Source organism: Trichomycterus rosablanca, chromosome 3, assembly GCF_030014385.1.
Source record: "Trichomycterus rosablanca isolate fTriRos1 chromosome 3, fTriRos1.hap1, whole genome shotgun sequence".
NCBI lineage: Eukaryota > Metazoa > Chordata > Actinopteri > Siluriformes > Trichomycteridae > Trichomycterus > Trichomycterus rosablanca.
Window position 1 is genome coordinate 31196368 of NC_085990.1, and position 18503 is coordinate 31214870.

The 18503-nt window shown below is 39.7% G+C and overlaps 1 protein-coding gene across 2 annotated transcripts in view; it reads right to left on the bottom strand.

The window, feature by feature from the left end:
• LOC134309814 (uncharacterized protein C18orf63-like) overlaps positions 1-18503 on the bottom strand; it is a 91483-nt gene that overhangs the window by 17122 nt on the left and 55858 nt on the right. The gene's annotated exons all lie outside the window — the stretch shown is intronic.

Genomic DNA, 18503 nt, shown 5'->3' on the forward strand with positions numbered 1-18503 from the left:
GAAAATGATTTTAAACACATGCATAAATAGGGTTGATGAAGGTCCAGAGCCCACCAGTATTGAAAAAAGTAATATTTATAGTAACATTTATACATCATGTAGCATGTATAAAAACTGAACATCCTAACTGAACATCTCTGATAGATTTGGCACAGATTTTTTAGAATCAATGTGCATTTATGCTGTTTTGAGATTATCCATCCTGTGTTCAGTATATACAAGGATGCTTGTGAGCAAGTGGCTTCTAAATGCCCTGAGTGCAAGTCAGGTATAAACCCTAAACAGGGTGAAAATCTATTAATAGCATTTCACACTTATCTATTTACTTACTGTCCCACATCTATGACTATTTAAAGTAGTCAGTCCAGCAACTGGAAAAGAGGATAAAACCAAGAAATGAAATGAGTACCAATTGTTTTAAGTTAAATATGTCAACCATTTATGCACTGCTATGTTTTTTTTGGACAAAGAGGTCTAAAACAGTCATAACATAATTTGAGGTTGATGTATTTTTTGGGGGATTCTTAGCTCTTTTACTTGTATTGATTTATGTAAAATACACAGTAGTGATCCGAGACCACAACAACAATTTCACCTGTGTTTAAAAAACAAACTGTGAGGGAAAAAATCGATCTAGTGTAATAAATCTAATCCTGATACAACATGGACATGATCTTAAAGAACACGGGTCACAGAAAAATAATAAAAGAATTATGCTTGGTGCTGGAAAAGATGTTCTGGACTGCAGTTTGGTCATTCTTTAGTTTATATTTAATTTGATGAACATTTCTTGTGTCTGGTTTACTTTTTAATGGTGATAGCACTTTTAAATGTGAGAGCAGTAAAGAATGCTAATAGTTTGTTTTAATGGTTTGTTTGTATACATTAGATTTACAAGTGTAATCATAGGTAAAACTGGATTTTAATACATACTGTACATAGTAATTTTGTATAGAAAGACATATCTGTACATTTGCAAATGCATCAATAAAAGGGCATTAATCACGTTCCTCTATCCTTTTTATTTAGTCATTTATACATTTATTGATTCATCTTTATTAACCACTCTTTATTGAGGTGACTGTTGGTTTAGAATCTATGGACAGTTAGTCAGAAAACACATTTATCTGTGTTGCTAATGAGAAAAGTCAAATGGCGAAACACACTTAATACACTAGAAGACCTGACCTCAACCCCACTATATACGTCTGGGATGAATCGGAACATTGATTGTGAGTGCCTGACCTTACAAATGTGCTATAAACTGAATGGGTACAAGTTCTAACTTGTACACATTTCAAAATCTTGTGAAAAGTCTTCCCAGCAAAGGAAAAGCTGTTATTGCTTCAAAGGTAAATGGGCCTGACTTCATATCAGTGCTCGTGGCTTTGAAACAAGATTTTTGCAGACAGTGTCTAAATACCTTTGTGGGCCACCTCACCGCTGGATTATTGTTGTGCTGTGTGGTGTTTGTGTGTCTCATACACTTGCATCATCTGCAAGTCTGGTACACTGAACTGGACTACGCCCAGCTGTTTTTCCCCACCAGCTCTTGTGTTGTCATTCTTTGATCTGAGTTTCCTGGGAACTACACCAGCAGTGTTTTATCTTCTTGCAGTGGGCTACCACGCTGCATCAGGCATGAATTGATGATCCGCCTTTTCTATTCTTCGCAGCCCCCTGTCTTTTCTCTTTCTAAAAAGCTTGGGTTACCACTGGCTGGTGGACCAAGTAGCTCACATGGTGGTAACTCAGCTTTTATCTTTTCCTTTCCATCTTTCCATTCCGTTTTCTTTGTGGTTGTGCGTTTCACTTGGGGCTTACCACTGGCACCTCTGTAAGGCAGGTGCTTGGCCAGCTGCATTCTCTGACAGTTGCTGGAGGTAGCATATGCTTATGTCCCTATGAGGTAAATGCCCTTCTTTCTCTCTGGGCAAGTGTGTGGAGTGGGATGTCCCTTTCTTTGACTAACACACTCATCTATTGGTTATATCATCTCTCTACTTTAAACTATGAGTTTTCATTTTGTCATTTAGATTTTTTTGTCTTATTTGGACCATCTGTTATTTTTGTCATTTTTTTCTGACAGTATTGTTCTAGCTTGGTTAAGTATCCTGCCATCTTATGACCTCACAGGTGAGGGGCTCCTCAAAACCCTTTACATTTAAAAGCATTTTAAAAAGTAACATATATACATCATGTAGCATGTATAAAAAGGCTGAACATCCTAACTGAACATTTCTGGTAGATTTGGCTTAGATTTATTAGATTTCTCTACCATCAGCTTCATGAAAACACCAGATGAGGAAATGTATTTAAAAAATTGCTGCTCCATGCATTAAGTACAGTTTCAAACTTATTCGAATTAATGAATCAGTTCATTTACTGTATTTACTGGGATCATCCATCTTATGTTCAGTATATACAAGGATGTTTGTGAGCAAGTGGCTTCCATTATACTTGATATAAACAGAACATAAAAAAATGTTAAAACAAAGTCAATAACACATGCAAAAATAAACCAAAAAGCTTATTTATCATCTAACCACTTCCATTGCTTTGGTCTGAAGTTGACAGGCTGTTTAGTAGAAACAGAAATAACTTTTAGTGCTGCACTGTGCAGCTTTGCATGAAAATCTTTTTACTGGTGTCATTAAATGCAGAACAAGTTCCTATTGGTTCCTGCTTGGTTATGTCAGAATACGTTCCATTAAAATTTAAATTTTGGTAACTTTTTATACAAATGATGAGGATGACCTTCATGCAGAGCATGCAGTCACCGGTCAGTTAACTTAAATTAAATTATTGCCAATATTGCTGAAAAATGTTGCTCGGAGGGAATGCATGCTGAAGTACGCTACCCCGGGTGGAATTAAATAACGTCTTTCTTTGAAGTGGACTAGAATGAAACTGAAAAAACATTGAGGACTGTTCTGCTCAAGGTAAAAGGGGGAGAAGACAGCAAAATGATGCTATCCAAACCGTAAACCTATTTTAGGCCTCTTATTAATCATTTGATTAATATTCACTATTTTCTACATGTACACAAAGGGGAAACAAGTATGAGGGTATCATGACTGGGAATAAAAGGAGGATCCATCAAAGGCTCAGTCTGTGCAAGCAAAGGTGAGCTGTGCATCACCACCAAACATCATGAGAGAATCAGTTTCTTAAGATTCCAAATACTTTCACCATCCATAATATGGAGAATAAATCCGGATGAATCTTAGTTTTGTTGTATCTTTGGGCAACTGCTAGTATTTAGTCCACCTTACATAGAAAAAACCCATATAAACACAAGGGAAATATGTCACACGCCCTGCATACTACAATGAAAAAACACTTGGAAAAACGCTCAGTGGCAGAAGCATCTTTACCCACTACTATAAACATGTAGTGTTCTTACTGCAAAGACACTACTCATCTCCTGCTGTCTGAACTGCACTCATTCACAATCACAACACATCACTATAAGTAGACCACTGTTTAACACACTGTGTATTATATGTTCTTCTACTGACACTTTTACTATGTACTTTGGACCGTACATTCTGCTAATACTCCCAGTTATGGTTACCTCATATTTAGTTCAATACCTGCTTTTATTTAAATGCAACAAATCTATCTTATACAAATAGCTATACTAATAAACTGTTTCTATTTTTACACTGATGCTACCCTTTGTTCTTAGCCTTCATGTACATGGACATTCTTTGAAGAGATCAGAAAGTATGTTGATATGTGTTGCTGGTGTATTTGTGGGTGGAGTTTATGATCCAATGTAAAATAAATAAATAAATAAACATATGGTTTCATAAAGAAACTAGGGTTTCATATGGTGTTGATTAGGACACAGCTAAACATGCTTGTCAGCTATTGTCTTTTAGGATATCTGAAAACATTATGCTGTTTAAGTTAGAGGGAAATGTGCATTAATTTTTATTATATTATTTTATTTTATACGAGTATTATCTTCAAGTCCTAAATTAATGAGAAATACAATTGTATCACTCAATAATGCAGTTCTGGATAAATGCTGGCAGTCATAGTTTCTTTTTTCAGTTTCTTTTTTATTTTGTCATATGAACGTCTGTCTCTTACTGATGAATGCTTATATGGGGTAAGCCTTTTAAAAAGTTCAAACTAATGAACTTTTTCAAATGATGACATTTATGCACCAGCACGTGGTACATGTTGTCCATTACTGCATTGTTCTTATTAAAATCAATAGCATCTGTGTGTTTTTTAAGGATGCTGAAAGTGTTTTGTGGACACAATAAACCCACAGCAGCCACTTATCGTCTGTCTCATATCAACACCTCTTACCAAAACCCAAGGACCAAACTAGCATTTGTTTTTCATCAGTCAAGGGCAGAGGAACATTTTGGAAGATGACTTTAAGGAATGTTTTTTTCTCCTCAGAGGAGATCAGGTTCCAGTCAGACTCCAGCTGTCCTCTCAGACTAAACACAACTATGGGTCAAAGGAAGGATGGTAAGAGGAAAGAAGACATATTGCAGGACAGCGTGCAGAAAGAGGATAAGAGAAGAGATTGCCTGCAAACATGTAACCTGCAGTTGAACCCTTTTGATTTACTGTGTCATATTTCGGATCCTCTTGGAATATGTTATTGCAAAATATGAAATATGGGTATGAGCAAAGGCCAGATCTGAACTGCCCTAAGGTCTACATTTACATCACAGTTTCAGCATTTAGCAGACACTTTTGTCCAAAGGCGACCTACAGCACTGTGAAAGCATATTGTCTAAGCAATTGAGGGTTAAGGGCCTTGCTCAAGGGCCCAACAGTGGCAACCTGGCAGTGGTGGGGCTTGAACCAGTAATGTTTTGATTACTTTAACCACTAGGCTACAACTGCCCTGTCTAGTGTCTAGGTCTAGTGTTTCAAAACAAGACAAGACAGTAATTGGTGGTTTGGCCTTAGATTTCTATCTAGAGCACTATTCTGTAGACTTAAATCAGGGTTTCATTAGCATTTTGCTTTAGTTTAAGCACTTATTTACAATCAGTCGTTGCAAGTCGTTTGCTGGGAAGCCAGATTTAAAGGTTGTGTTTGTATTTAGTTAACGAGATTAAATTACAAGTTAAGTATTGGATTAACCAGAGGTTACAGTGTAATCCAGAAATGTTCATCTGCCATTTAAAATCAACAGAAACAATTAAAGGTGTCATTTTCAATCCACCAAAAGAAAACTAGGCTATGCAAATCTGCATAATGGTGTATACACACCATAATTTAAGCCTGGATACTAATTTAGAGATGACTTATGGCTTGATGTAAACTCACTCACACTCACTTTCTTAACCGCTTATCCAATTAGGGTCGCCGGGGGGGTTGGAGCCTATCCCAGCTTTTTAATGGACACAAGGCACACAGTAACACCCTGGACGGGGCGCCAGTCCATCGCAGGGCAGACACACATACACACACATACACACACCCATTCACATAGGGCAATTCAGTGTCTCCAATTAACCTGACTCCATGTTTTTGGACTGTGGGAAGAAACCGGAGCTCCCGGAGGAAACCCACACGGACAAGGGGAGAACAAACTCTGCACAGAAAGGACCTGGACCGCCCCACCTGGGGATCAAACCCAGGACCTTCTTGCTGTGCTACAGCGACAGTGCTACCCACTGAGCCACCGTGCCGCCTTGATGTAAACTGTTTGCTCCAAAAAACCTTGAAGTCTGTAAAAATGTGTATAAGCCCAAAAGCAGAGTTTACAATATGGGCTTCTTTTCATCATAGATATGCAAATGCAGCACAAGAACACAAAAAGAGGTCCATTTAAAAAACACTATAGATGAAGACGAGGTTTAATACCTATTAAATTTGATTTAAGGTCAAAGCAACTAGCAGCATCCAGTGTTTTACCTAATTTCAGCTACCTTAAAACAAATAGGTTTAAATCAGCCATTGCTGTATTGCTGGGAGTGGTTGCCAAGTCACCTTTTATTCCACTGTATATGAGTTACTTGTAGTGTTATTTATTGGAGTGTTATTTACAATCTTACAAATTAATACATATACAAAAAGCCATAAACAAAAAGCGATAAGAAAGAATAAGAGGTGATCCAGAGAAAGGGGATGGAACTAGTTGTCTCAACATGGCAAGCTGCTCCAAGCACATGTAACAACAAAGGTCTTCAAAAAAAAAGAAAAGAAATTAAAAACAAGCCGAGTCAGTGTGGATCCAAACATGGGCCCGTCATGCTGCGTCTGGGGTGGCTCACTTATCCAGAGTGACTGAGAAGTGCCACAACACTGACATTGACAGTTATTAGGACAAAATTAAGTGCCAGCATCTGTGCTGATGGAAAACAAGCCCACCATCATGGTTCCAGGAGAAAGCAGATTGCCAACAGAGGAGCTGGGAAATATGTGAGAAAGAAACCGTGATAGGTACAAACACTTCTATTTTGAAGAGAAACCAACACGCTTAATCATCTGCACCACAATGCACCCTTTGTAGGCCAAAAATGGCAAGGCAGAAGGGCATAATTTTGTAAATGCATTGTGCCATGTTTGGAACTGCCCTGGATGAGCAAGCTGCCTCAGAAGTGGTGTGACAACCCCTTGTCCGAAGCATTCCCCACATAGTGCCTGATGTTTTAGCAACCCTGATGATGATGAAACATTTATACTGATGACGGATAAACAGATTATTAATGAGTTATTCAACTCACCAGCAAAAATTGTCTAAATAACAATACATAAATATATAACTGGGTCTGAGGGGCAAAGAATCTATTTAAAAAAAAAAGAATGAGACTGATGCATACTGATATATTCATGCAATGACTCGTTGTGCACCACAAAACTAAGCAATTTAAATTACAAGCAGATGTTTGTAAACTGATCACATAATTGCAGTAGGCCAACTCAAGCAAAACCCACAGAATGTTGCTAAACACCAGCTGAAGAGCTCAGAGAGAATGCATGCTGAAGTACGCTACCCCGGCTGGAATTGAATAACGTCTTTCTTTGAAGTGGACTAGAATGAAACTGAGAAAAAACATTTGGAACCATTCTGCTCAAAGTAAAAGGGGGAGAAGATGGCAAAATTGATGCTATCCAAACCTACACTATTTTTTCGGCCTTTATTAATCCTTTAGTTGATATTTGCTATTTTCTATGAGTACACTGAGGGGAAAGAAGTATGAGGGTATCATGACTGGGTATGAAAGGAGGATCCATCAAAGGCTCAGTATGTGATGAGCAAAGATGAGCTGTGCATCAACCTTTCTTAAGATTCCAAATACTTTCACTACTCATAATTTAAAAAAAAGACTCAGGGAATCCGGATAAATCTCAGTTTATGTAGGGAAATGTTAAATGTGTGTGACCTTTGAGTCCTTAGACATCACTGCATAAGAAACCATTAGGCTAATGTGATAATCATAGCCACATGGGTTCAGGAGTACTCAACATACACTGATCAGTCATAACATTAAGACCACCTCCTTGTTTCTACACTCACTGTCCATTTTATCAGCTCCACTTACCATATAGAAGCACTTTATAGTTCTACAATTACTGACTGTGGTCTATCTGTTTCTCTGCATGCTTTGTTAGCCCCCTTTATGCTGTTCTTCAATGGTCAGACTCTCCCAGGACCACTACAGAGCAGGTATTATTTGGGTGGTGGATAATTCTCAGCACTGCAGTGACACTGACATGGTGGTGGTGTGTTAGTGTGTGTTGTGCTGGTATAAGTGATCAGACACAGCAGCGCTGCTGCAACACCGTGTCCACTCACTGTCCACTCTATTAGACACTCCTACCTAGTTGTTCCACCTGGTAGATGTACCAGAGATGTATCAGAGATGATCGCTCATCTATTGCTGCTGTTTGAGTTGGTCATTTTTTAGACCTTCATCAGTGGTCATAGGACGCTGACCACGAGTCGCTGTTGGCTGGATATTTTTGGTTGGTGGACTATTCTCAGTCCAGCAGTAACAGTGAGGTGTTTAAAAACTCCATCAGTGCTGCTGTGTCTTATCCACTCATACCAGCACAACACACCCTAACACACCACCACCATGTCACTGCAGTGCTAAGAATGATCAACCACCCAAATAATACCTACTCTATAGCGGTCCTGGGAGAGTCCTGACCATTGAAGAACAGGGTGAAAGGGGGCTAACAAAGCATGCAGAGAAACAGATGGACTACAGTCAGTAATTGTAGAACTACAAAGTGCTCCTATATGGTAAGTGGAGCTGATAAAATGGACAGTGAGTGTAGAAACAAGGAGGTGGTTTTAATGTTATGGCTGATCCGTGTATGCTGCCATCAAGGGGTTTGCATAACAAACATGGGTAAATATTATCTTATTTACTAATACAGTTTTTAATAGTCACCTTCTGATGAATTTTTCCAGTGTCATACCAACTTTTTAATGGCATAAGCAAAACATTTTTTGGTTGAGCACGTAGCAACTGATGCACTCACTGCAATCATCATCACATGAAAATCTTCTTCCTCTTAAGCTTCTGTGAGTGGTCCAAAAAGCTGAAAATCAGATGCCGCTAAATTCGGACTTTTAGCTCTCTCTCAGTCTCGACCATATATATATACAGTGTATCACAATAGTGAGTACACCCCTCACATTTCTGCAGATATTTAAGTATATCTTTTCATGGGACAACACTGACAAAATGACACTTTGACACAATGAAAAGTAGTCTTTGTGCAGCTTATATAACAGTGTAAATTTATTCTTCCCTCAAAATAACTCAATATACAGCCATTAATGTCTAAACCACTGGCAACAAAAGTGAGTACACCCCTTAGTGAAAGTTCCTGAAGTGTCAATATTTTGTGTGGCTACCATTATTTCCCAGAACTGCCTTAACTCTCCTGGGCATGGAGTTTACCAGAGCTTCACAGGTTGCCACTGGAATGCTTTTTCACTCCTCCATGACGACATCACGGAGCTGGCGGATATTCGAGACTTTGCGCTCCTCCACCTTCCGCTTGAGGATGCCCCAAAGATGTTCTATTGGGTTTAGGTCTGGAGACATGCTTGGCCAGTCCATCACCTTTACCCTCAGCCTCTTCAATAAAGCAGTGGTCGTCTTAGAGGTGTGTTTGGGGTCATTATCATGCTGGAACACTGCCCTGCGACCCAGTTTCCGGAGGGAGGGGATCATGCTCTGCTTCAGTATTTCACAGTACATATTGGAGTTCATGTGTCCCTCAATGAAATGTAACTCCCCAACACCTGCTGCACTCATGCAGCCCCAGACCATGGCATTCCCACCACCATGCTTGACTGTAGGCATGACACACTTATCTTTGTACTCCTCACCTGATTGCCGCCACACATGCTTGAGACCATCTGAACCAAACAAATTAATCTTGGTCTCATCAGACCATAGGACATGGTTCCAGTAATCCATGTCCTTTGTTGACATGTCTTCAGCAAACTGTTTGCGGGCTTTCTTGTGTAGAGACTTCAGAAGAGGCTTCCTTCTGGGGTGACAGCCATGCAGACCGATTTGATGTAGTGTGCGGCGTATGGTCTGAGCACTGACAGGCTGACCCCCCACCTTTTCAATCTCTGCAGCAATGCTGACAGCACTTCTGCGCCTAGCTTTCAAAGACAGCAGTTGGATGTGACGCTGAGCACGTGCACTCAGCTTCTTTGGACGACCGACGCAAGGTCTGTTCTGAGTGGAACCTGCTCTTTTAAAACGCTGGATGATCTTGGCCACTGTGCTGCAGCTCAGTTTCAGGGTGTTGGCAATCTTCTTGTAGCCTTGGCCATCTTCATGTAGCGCAACAATTCGTCTTTTAAGATCCTCAGAGAGTTCTTTGCCATGAGGTGCCATGTTGGAACTTTCAGTGACCAGTATGAGAGAGTGTGAGAGCTGTACTACTAAATTGAACACAACTGCTCCCTATGCACACCTGAGACCTAGTAACACTAACAAATCACATGACATTTTGGAGGGAAAATGACAAGCAGTGCTCAATTTGGACATTTAGGGGTGTAGTCTCTTAGGGGTGTACTCACTTTTGTTGCCGGTGGTTTAGACATTAATGGCTGTATATTGAGTTATTTTGAGGGAAGAATAAATTTACACTGTTATATAAGCTGCACACAGACTACTTTTCATTGTGTCAAAGTGTCATTTTGTCAGTGTTGTCCCATGAAAAGATATACTTAAATATCTGCAGAAATGTGAGGGGTGTACTCATTTTTGTGATACACTGTATATATATATATATACAGTATATATATATATATATATATATATATATATATATATATATATATATATATATATATATATATATATATATATATATATCATTATCTTTAAACAATGTGTAATCTACATATAATATATCAATTACATTTACAGCATTTTGCTGATGCTTCTATCTAAAGCATCTCTGGAGCCCAACAGTGGTTATTGCTAGCAGTGGGACTTAAATGACTTACACTTGTGACCAAATTCACTATATTGCCAGAAAGTATTAAAACACCTGACCACAAGCATGTTGAAAATCCCGTTCGCCCCCTAACCCTCCCCCCTCCCCCGTTCACATGGACACGGACACGAACTCGTGAATGGCACTGGTCATGAAAGAATTTTGAAAATTGATTAAATGTACTGTTACTATGCTGCATTTGTGCTAACTGTGAAATAGCATTTTAATTATAGAGAAAAATATGCGGTAATGAAAAAAAAATATGGTTTAATTGAAGACATTCTTCAGAACTGTAGAAGCTTTTTTTTTAAACTGATCTAAGGCTAAGAATCCCCCCGATGAATGAAAATGAGCTGTCTTACTGAAAGACAAATTTGTCTGGTCTTGCAGAGCTCTACCCAGAGGACGCAAATTCATTTATAAAAAAAGTGGAGGAGGAACATCATTAATCTCCTTTTCAGTAAGATTAATTTTCAGGTCGAGTGTGCTGAGTTGAAAAACGATTTACACCAATGTTTAACACCTTGTGTTGTCGTATCACAGTCATGAAAATGTAATTTAATTACAATGTAATGTTGGGGAATGTATATTTTTTAAATGACTACTCCAACTTTGTTAAAGTGTTTAAATTGATTCTTACGTGTCCTTTTATTTATGGTAACTAGTAGTAGTAACTAGTATAGAACCACATTATTATTTAATTAGTATAGCAAGGGTATATTGTTTAAAAGAGCTCATGTTATCAAACCCTCCCAGTAACACAGTTCTATCTGGCTAAGGTTGCTTTCACATGATAAGCATTTTGCACAGTGATCACCGCAAGCCTGGACACATGGTGGCACCTACCACAGCGATTAAGGCTTTCACATAAAAAGCTGCAAAACTGCTTTCTGCTGCCTGTGCCACTGAGTACCAAGCTCGAAAACAATACACAGTATTGGTAGTTTTATATTGAATATATTTTAGTTAAAGATAAGAAAGCTCGGAAGTGATCATTTAAAGATGTGAGAAGATAAAATAGCAAGTTTTATTTTACTGATTCAAAGGGCACATTAAATCTTAGAAGCTACGAAGCCAGAACAAGTGATTCCACGACTAATAAACGTGAAATTGCAATCTAAGACGCAAACTGGGGGCCGCTCAGGTGGCGCAGTGGTAAAACACACGCTGAATACCAGAGCTGGGATTACATTGTTTGAATACATCACATCGAGTCTCAGCTCTGCCTGCCGTCTGAGCTGGGCAGCCCCATGAACAATGATTGGCCTGTTGTTCATATAGGGGTGGGATATTAAGCCAGATAGGGACTCTCTCATAACTAATGCAACTTCGACTTCTGCTGGCTGATTGATGGCGCCTGCACAGAGACAGGGAAAAGAGTGCGCTGATCAGGGTGTGTCTCTCCGTACACAGTGCTGATCCGCATTGCACTCGTCAAAGTGTAGGTGACAAAATGCATATGGCTGCTGCCCAAGTGTCAGAGGGGGCGTGGGTTAGCTTCGTTCTCCTCAATCAGAGTGGGGATCTGCATTGGTGGAGAGGGAGCATGACGCAATCGGGCAACTATATGCGCTAAAAATCGGGAGAAAAAGGGAGAAAATGCATAAACAAAAAAAATATATAAAATGCAAACTGGTCCCCACATTTCACAGCTCACTAGTCACCATGGCAGATTTTTGATACAATGCCATGCTTGTAATTAAAAGTTGGAGGGAATAGTTCAGGGTTTTGTGAAACAGTGAGAATTAATTTCTATCCGTCATGTCTGTATCTGTCTCATTGGCACCGCTTTGAAAAGGTTGACAGCTAACCGGAACAAATTTCAATCAGACTGAGTCAACGCGAGTCAATGTGGCGAATTTGTGCGAAAGGAAATGCGCAGTGGCCAGGTATGTGGGATCACCTCACTCCATAGGAAACAAGAGCACAGCCAGAGCACAAGCAGTTTTCCTGCATAGCATGTGAATGCAGCCAAGTCAATAGAAAAAAATAGCTTTAGTTATTGTGCACTATGATCTATGTTGCCTTAACACACTATCAATTTAAAATCCAAAGTTTGGACGTGATTGACTGAGCTTCTGTGCATGAAGCAGAAACCATTCAGAAACCATGGTTTGATAAATTTGTTGTAGTGGATTTTTAGTGGCCTGCTCAGAGCCCTGACCCTAACCCTGTTGAACTCCTTTGGAAGTCAGTGCCTGACAAATGTGCACATATTTCCACAGACACTTCAAAATCTTGTGAAAAGCCATTCCAGATGAGTGCAGGCTCTTATAACCACGAAGACTGGAGAATGTGGGTCAACTTTATATGAAATGTTTTAAATGAACAAAAAAGTACACACACACACACACTTAACAGGCAGTGTTGAGGACCACAGACTTAGTAGTCTGTATATATATATATATACCGATCAGCCATAACATTATGACCACCTCCTTGTTTCTACACTCACTGTCCATTTGATCAGTTCCACTTACCATATAGAAGCACTTTGTAGTTCTACAATTACTGACTGTGGTCCATCTGTTTCTCTACATACCTTTTTAGCCTGCTTTCACCCTGTTCTTCAATGGTCAGGACCACCACAGAGTAGATATTACTTGGGTGGTGGATCATTCTCAGCCCTGCAGTTACAATGACCATGGTGGTGGTGTGTTAGTGTGTGTTGCGCTGGTATGAGTGGATCAGACACAGCAGTGCTGCTGGAGTGTTTTAATACCGTGTCCACTCACTGTCCACTCTATTAGACACTCCTACCTAGTTGGTCCACCTTGTAAAGTCAGAGACGATCGCTCATCTATTGCTGCTGTTTGAGTTGGTCATCTTCTAGACCTTCATCAGTGGTCACAGGATGCTGCCCAGGGGGCGCTGTTGGCTGGATATTTTGGGTTGGTGGACTATTCTCAGTCCAGCAGTGACAATGAGGTGTTTAAAAACTCCATCAGCATTGCCGTCTCTTTTCCACTCATACCAGCACAACACACACTAACACACCACCACCATGTCAGTGTCAGTGCAGTGCTGAGAATAATCCACCACCCAAATAATACCTACTACCATACCTGTAGTGGTCCTGTGGGGGTCCTAACCATTGAATAACAGGGTGAAAGCAGGCTAAAAAGTATGTAAAGAAACAGATGTACTACAGTCAGTAATTGTAGAACTACAAAGTGCTTCTATATGGTAAGTGGAGCGGATAAGTGTACGTACAATTCAAATGACTTATGCAAAACAATTAAAATAATAATTTAGCAGATGCTTTTAACCAAAGAAATTACTGAACACTGCCCAAGCTGTTGTGGATTAATAGCTTTGTTCAAGGGTCTGGCATTGGTGGGACTAACACAACACAGATGTTATGCCAAATTCTGTCTCACCACCATACCATTAAAGCAGATGTGCACATATCACGCAAATCAGCACCATGTAGAGAGGCTCATGTTGTGCAATCTGCTCATTTTCATCACTGCATGTGTCTACCGCAACCCAAATGCTGATTTTTGCACCACAAAGAACTTTAAACGGTGCCATAATGTTCTACATATTTAAAGTTTTTACCAGATCTAAAGTCATGTGTTCCTATGTTAAAATGTACACTTTGTAACTTTTGTTTCAATTTGCCAATTATGTTCACCGACACCCTGCAGGATCTGAAGAAAAGTTTACAATCTCACTCACTGTCAGTCACGCCTAACGAAGGAGGCTGTAAATCCCACCTAATAAATTTCGACTGGCAGAGTGCTAGACCGTAAAAAAGAGCCAGTCAGTCTTCAAAGGTAAAAGGCTTTCTGTCTATTGATTTTAATTTAAGAATACTGACTAAGCCTGTACGAATTATAATTCAACAGGGGAGAACTACGGTGAATAAAACAAATTGTACTTATAAACTGATTTATGCAGGTTTTTAGGGTCAACATAAATCTGCTGTCAGATGCTTAACACCGCAGAGTATTAATATTAAAGAGAAAGTGTAAAAAAAGAGGAATTGATTTTACTAGTTCATTTGTCTTCTTTAATCTTGTGGAAAGCTTTGAGTCAAGGACTTGCCAGAATAAATGTATATGTACGTTGATCTCTGTAAAGCTTAAAAACAGATTATTTTAAAGTCTCAATAGCCTAATGTCTTGCTTTCCTTATTACATTAACTCAATTTGTAACTCTATACAAATAATAAATCTAAGACTGTCAAAATTGGTTGCATATTATTCCCAGACCTGGATGTGAAAGTTTGCATTCTGGGCTTTATGCAACTCTCCAGATCAAAATGATGGATGATAAATTGCTCTTGTTCTAAGCCATGACCATAACCTGACCATTTCCTCTGACCTTTCATGGGAAAACTGTGATGGAACAGCTGTCTTTGTGGGGTGCAGTGCAAATTACAGAGCAGCATGAATACCGGTGTGGTTACAGAAAAGTCAAAACAGTTTCTACTGGATTATAACAGAACAACAAAAGCACATAAACTGTGATTTTTATAAGAACTATAAAAAACTCAAGCATACACTGTCCAACATAACGTGCACAGTTCCACAGTACAAATCAGTCTGCTGTTGCAGTTATCACTGTAGAAGAAAACACCTCATGTCAACCTTATGTCAAATGCTTTTTAGAATGGACAAACTCAACTACCAAAAAGTTGGGACAGTAGGTGAAATGCAAATAAAAACAAAAAGCAGTATTTTAGTCTTTTGCAGATATAATGTGTAATGTAATGCTTTAATTTCTCAGTTAAATCAGTTCATCTGGACACAAGTCTGTTTTAGAGATACGTTTCGTCACTCATCCAAGTGACTTCTTTAGTCTGAGCTGGTGGTGAATACCCCAACCTTATATGCAGTCAAATGACTGACACTGGCCCATTGCATAACAATGGAACCAGTGATCAGGTCAATATACAAATCACAATGACCATTAATTACAATGGCCATGTGTGCCTTTCACATATTATTGGGGTATAGCTGCAATCATGGCGTTGTAAGATGGTAAGAGATGTATTCTAAACCCCCCCCCCCCCCTCGGTTTAGGGAAAAAGATGGCCTCTTTGACTCCCCGTTCAAACCAGCGTTCCTCCTTGTCAAGGATCTGCACATCTTCATCATTAAATGAGTGGTCGCTGGCTTGCAGGTGGGTGTAAACCACGGAGTCCTGGCCAGAAGAGGTCGATCTTTTATGTTGTGCCATTCGTTTCGCCAGTGGCTGTTTAGTTACATTTACATTTTCAGCATTTAGCAGACGCTTTTATCCAAAGCGACTTACACAGTGAGCGGAACACGATGAGCAATTGAGGGTTAAGGGCCTTGCTCAGGGACCCAACAGTGGCAACTTGGTGGTGGCGGGGCTTGAACCGGCAACCTTCTGTTTACTAGTCCAGTACCTTAACCACTGAGCTATCACTGGCCATGGAACTATCACTGGCCATGGAACACCGATGTACAGTTCCCAGCAATCCTCCCAGGACCTAAACAGAATACACTACATTACTCTGTTTGTGTCGAGGCACCCGGTCCTTAGGGTGAACTAGTTTCTGGCGTAGCGTGTTTTGGGGTTTGAAAGCTTTGTGGTTTTGGGGTTGTTATGTAAGGTATGGGGTATTCACCACCAGCTCAGACTGAAGAAGTCACTTGGATGAGTGACGAAACGTATCTCTACACCAAACTTGTGCCCAGATGAACTGATTCAACTTTGTGGATTCGTGTACCTAGATTCGAGATATCGAGCATGCATCAAGAGATTCACATGAAGTTTTTCAGTGAAAACATTGTATTTTTGGAAATAGATTTGTATAACAACTGGTGTTCTGAGTGTAACATAGGTGTTAACATACCCCAACTTCTTTGGCACATGCTGCATTAATTAAATATAGAATAAAATTACTAACTGTAGCTCAGTGGTTCTCAACCAGGGGGCACAACCCACTAGGGGGCCTTAATAAGCCCAGAGAGGGGGCCCTTGCATTTTATTGAGAAGAGTAAAAAATAATCCCATGTGATGAGATGATAGAATCAATAGGCTATTAGCATGGGGGAGATCTCGTGTGATATCAACCTATTTTAAACTATCTATAGCCTACGTTGGGTCTTTGAGAATGGACAATTATTTCATTTACACATCTCTAAACTGCAAAGGTCAATAAATGGTACCTACGAATGATTCAGATTCAGTTGTTAATGCAGATCCCAGCTGAGGAAGCCAATTCAACAGAAATAAACCCACTACATCAACTACAATCAATCAGAAAACACCAAGATATTTACCTACCCTGGATTCATCAAATTTTCCATGAACAAGAGGGCAATACCTTTAATCATTCTTGCTGACAGAGTAAAAATAATATTATAACCTGTGTCAAGGGTGTCCCAGAAAATATTTTTAAACCCAAGGGAGTCTAAAGGGGGAAAAAAAGGTTGATAACCGCTGCTGTAGCTCATTTGTTGCCCTGTACACATTGTCACCCTGTACCACATTCATCAATCACTAATGTCCCCCACATAACCCCCACTAAACTGATAATGTTTGATTGATGGATACTTTTTATCAATGACACTAACATGGTAAAAACATAGTAGTGTTTGTACTGTGCTATGATTGCAGTGTTGCTAGGATTTTTAAAAGCACATTTTCTAGTGCTATACCTTCCACCTTATTCCCTATTTCTGAATTCAATACAAACAAACACAGACCTCATAAGTGTGTGGCACTACTCCAAGTAATGAGGAGGCATGTGATAACATCCACACAGATAAATGCCAGGGATGGTTCCACCATGTCAGGTTTAATTTCCCACCCTGCTTGGCCTGGGAAAACATCACAGTCGATATGGATAAGGTCCTCTGTCCTGACCGGGATCAGAGACAGGATGCAGAGTGATCGGTTTTACTGCATTTGCATTTTTTTCCCACTTTAACTGAACATGATGTATTGCAGTAAAAAAATACATATTATGGCCGCTCAGTTGGCGCAGCGGTAAAAACACACGCTAGCACACCAGAGCTGGGATTTTGAATACATTGCGGCTGGGCTGAGCGGCCACATGAACAACGATTGGCCTGTTGTTCATATAGAGGTAGGGCATTAAGCAGGATAGGGACTTTCTCATAACTGATGCAACTACGACCTCTGCTGGCTGGTTGATGGTGCCTGCACAGGGGTAGGAAGGAGTGCATTGATCAGGGTGTGTCTCTCCGTACACAGAGCTGATCCACAGCTGATCTCGTATAGTGTAGGTGACAAAATGCATACGGCTGCTGCCCACATGTCAGAGGGGGCGTGGGTTAGCTTCGTTCTCCTCAATCGGAGTCGGGGCCGGCATTAGTGGAGAGGAAGCATGACGCAATCGGGCAATTGGACGTGCTAAAAAAGTCCGGAGAAAAAGGGGAGAAAATGCATAAACAAAATACATATATATAAAAAATACATATTATTTTATTAGCTTTTTGTATTGAGTTGTGCGACACATTACGTAAAATAAGTAACATGTACAACTGTAAATGCTGTAATGAGACACCAAAACAAAATGGTCTCATGAAGCCAAAATACTTTTGATGGCAGTGTTTTGAATGTATCACATCACTGTTCATTTGATGATTTGTATGTGAAAAGTATGTGATATCTGGGTGTCTTTTGGTGGACAGAATCAGTTTTGATAGAAAGAACACATTTTGAAGGTTGTGCTTCATTTTGTAAGAGATTCGTGACAAAGTAGTTAACTCTTTTTAGTTTGTGTTGAGAGCTTTGAGAAATTGAGCCACTGTTTCTGGAAATAGGTTTAAACATTTGGAAAATCTGTAATCCTCTTTTGACAGGTGCACCACTACAAAAGAAATTAGCGTTGAACTGCACTTTGCCGTTGACCTTTATAAAGAGCGAGACTAATTGTTTATATGACGTAGTTAAGCACATGGCGAGGAAAAACTGATTATCACTATTTCGCAAGACACTGAAGTATTCCACTTCCAATTAGAAGCATGCCACTGAGGTAAAACACTGAAGCAAACATAAATAGAGCAATGTAAAGGGACACATTAAAAAGC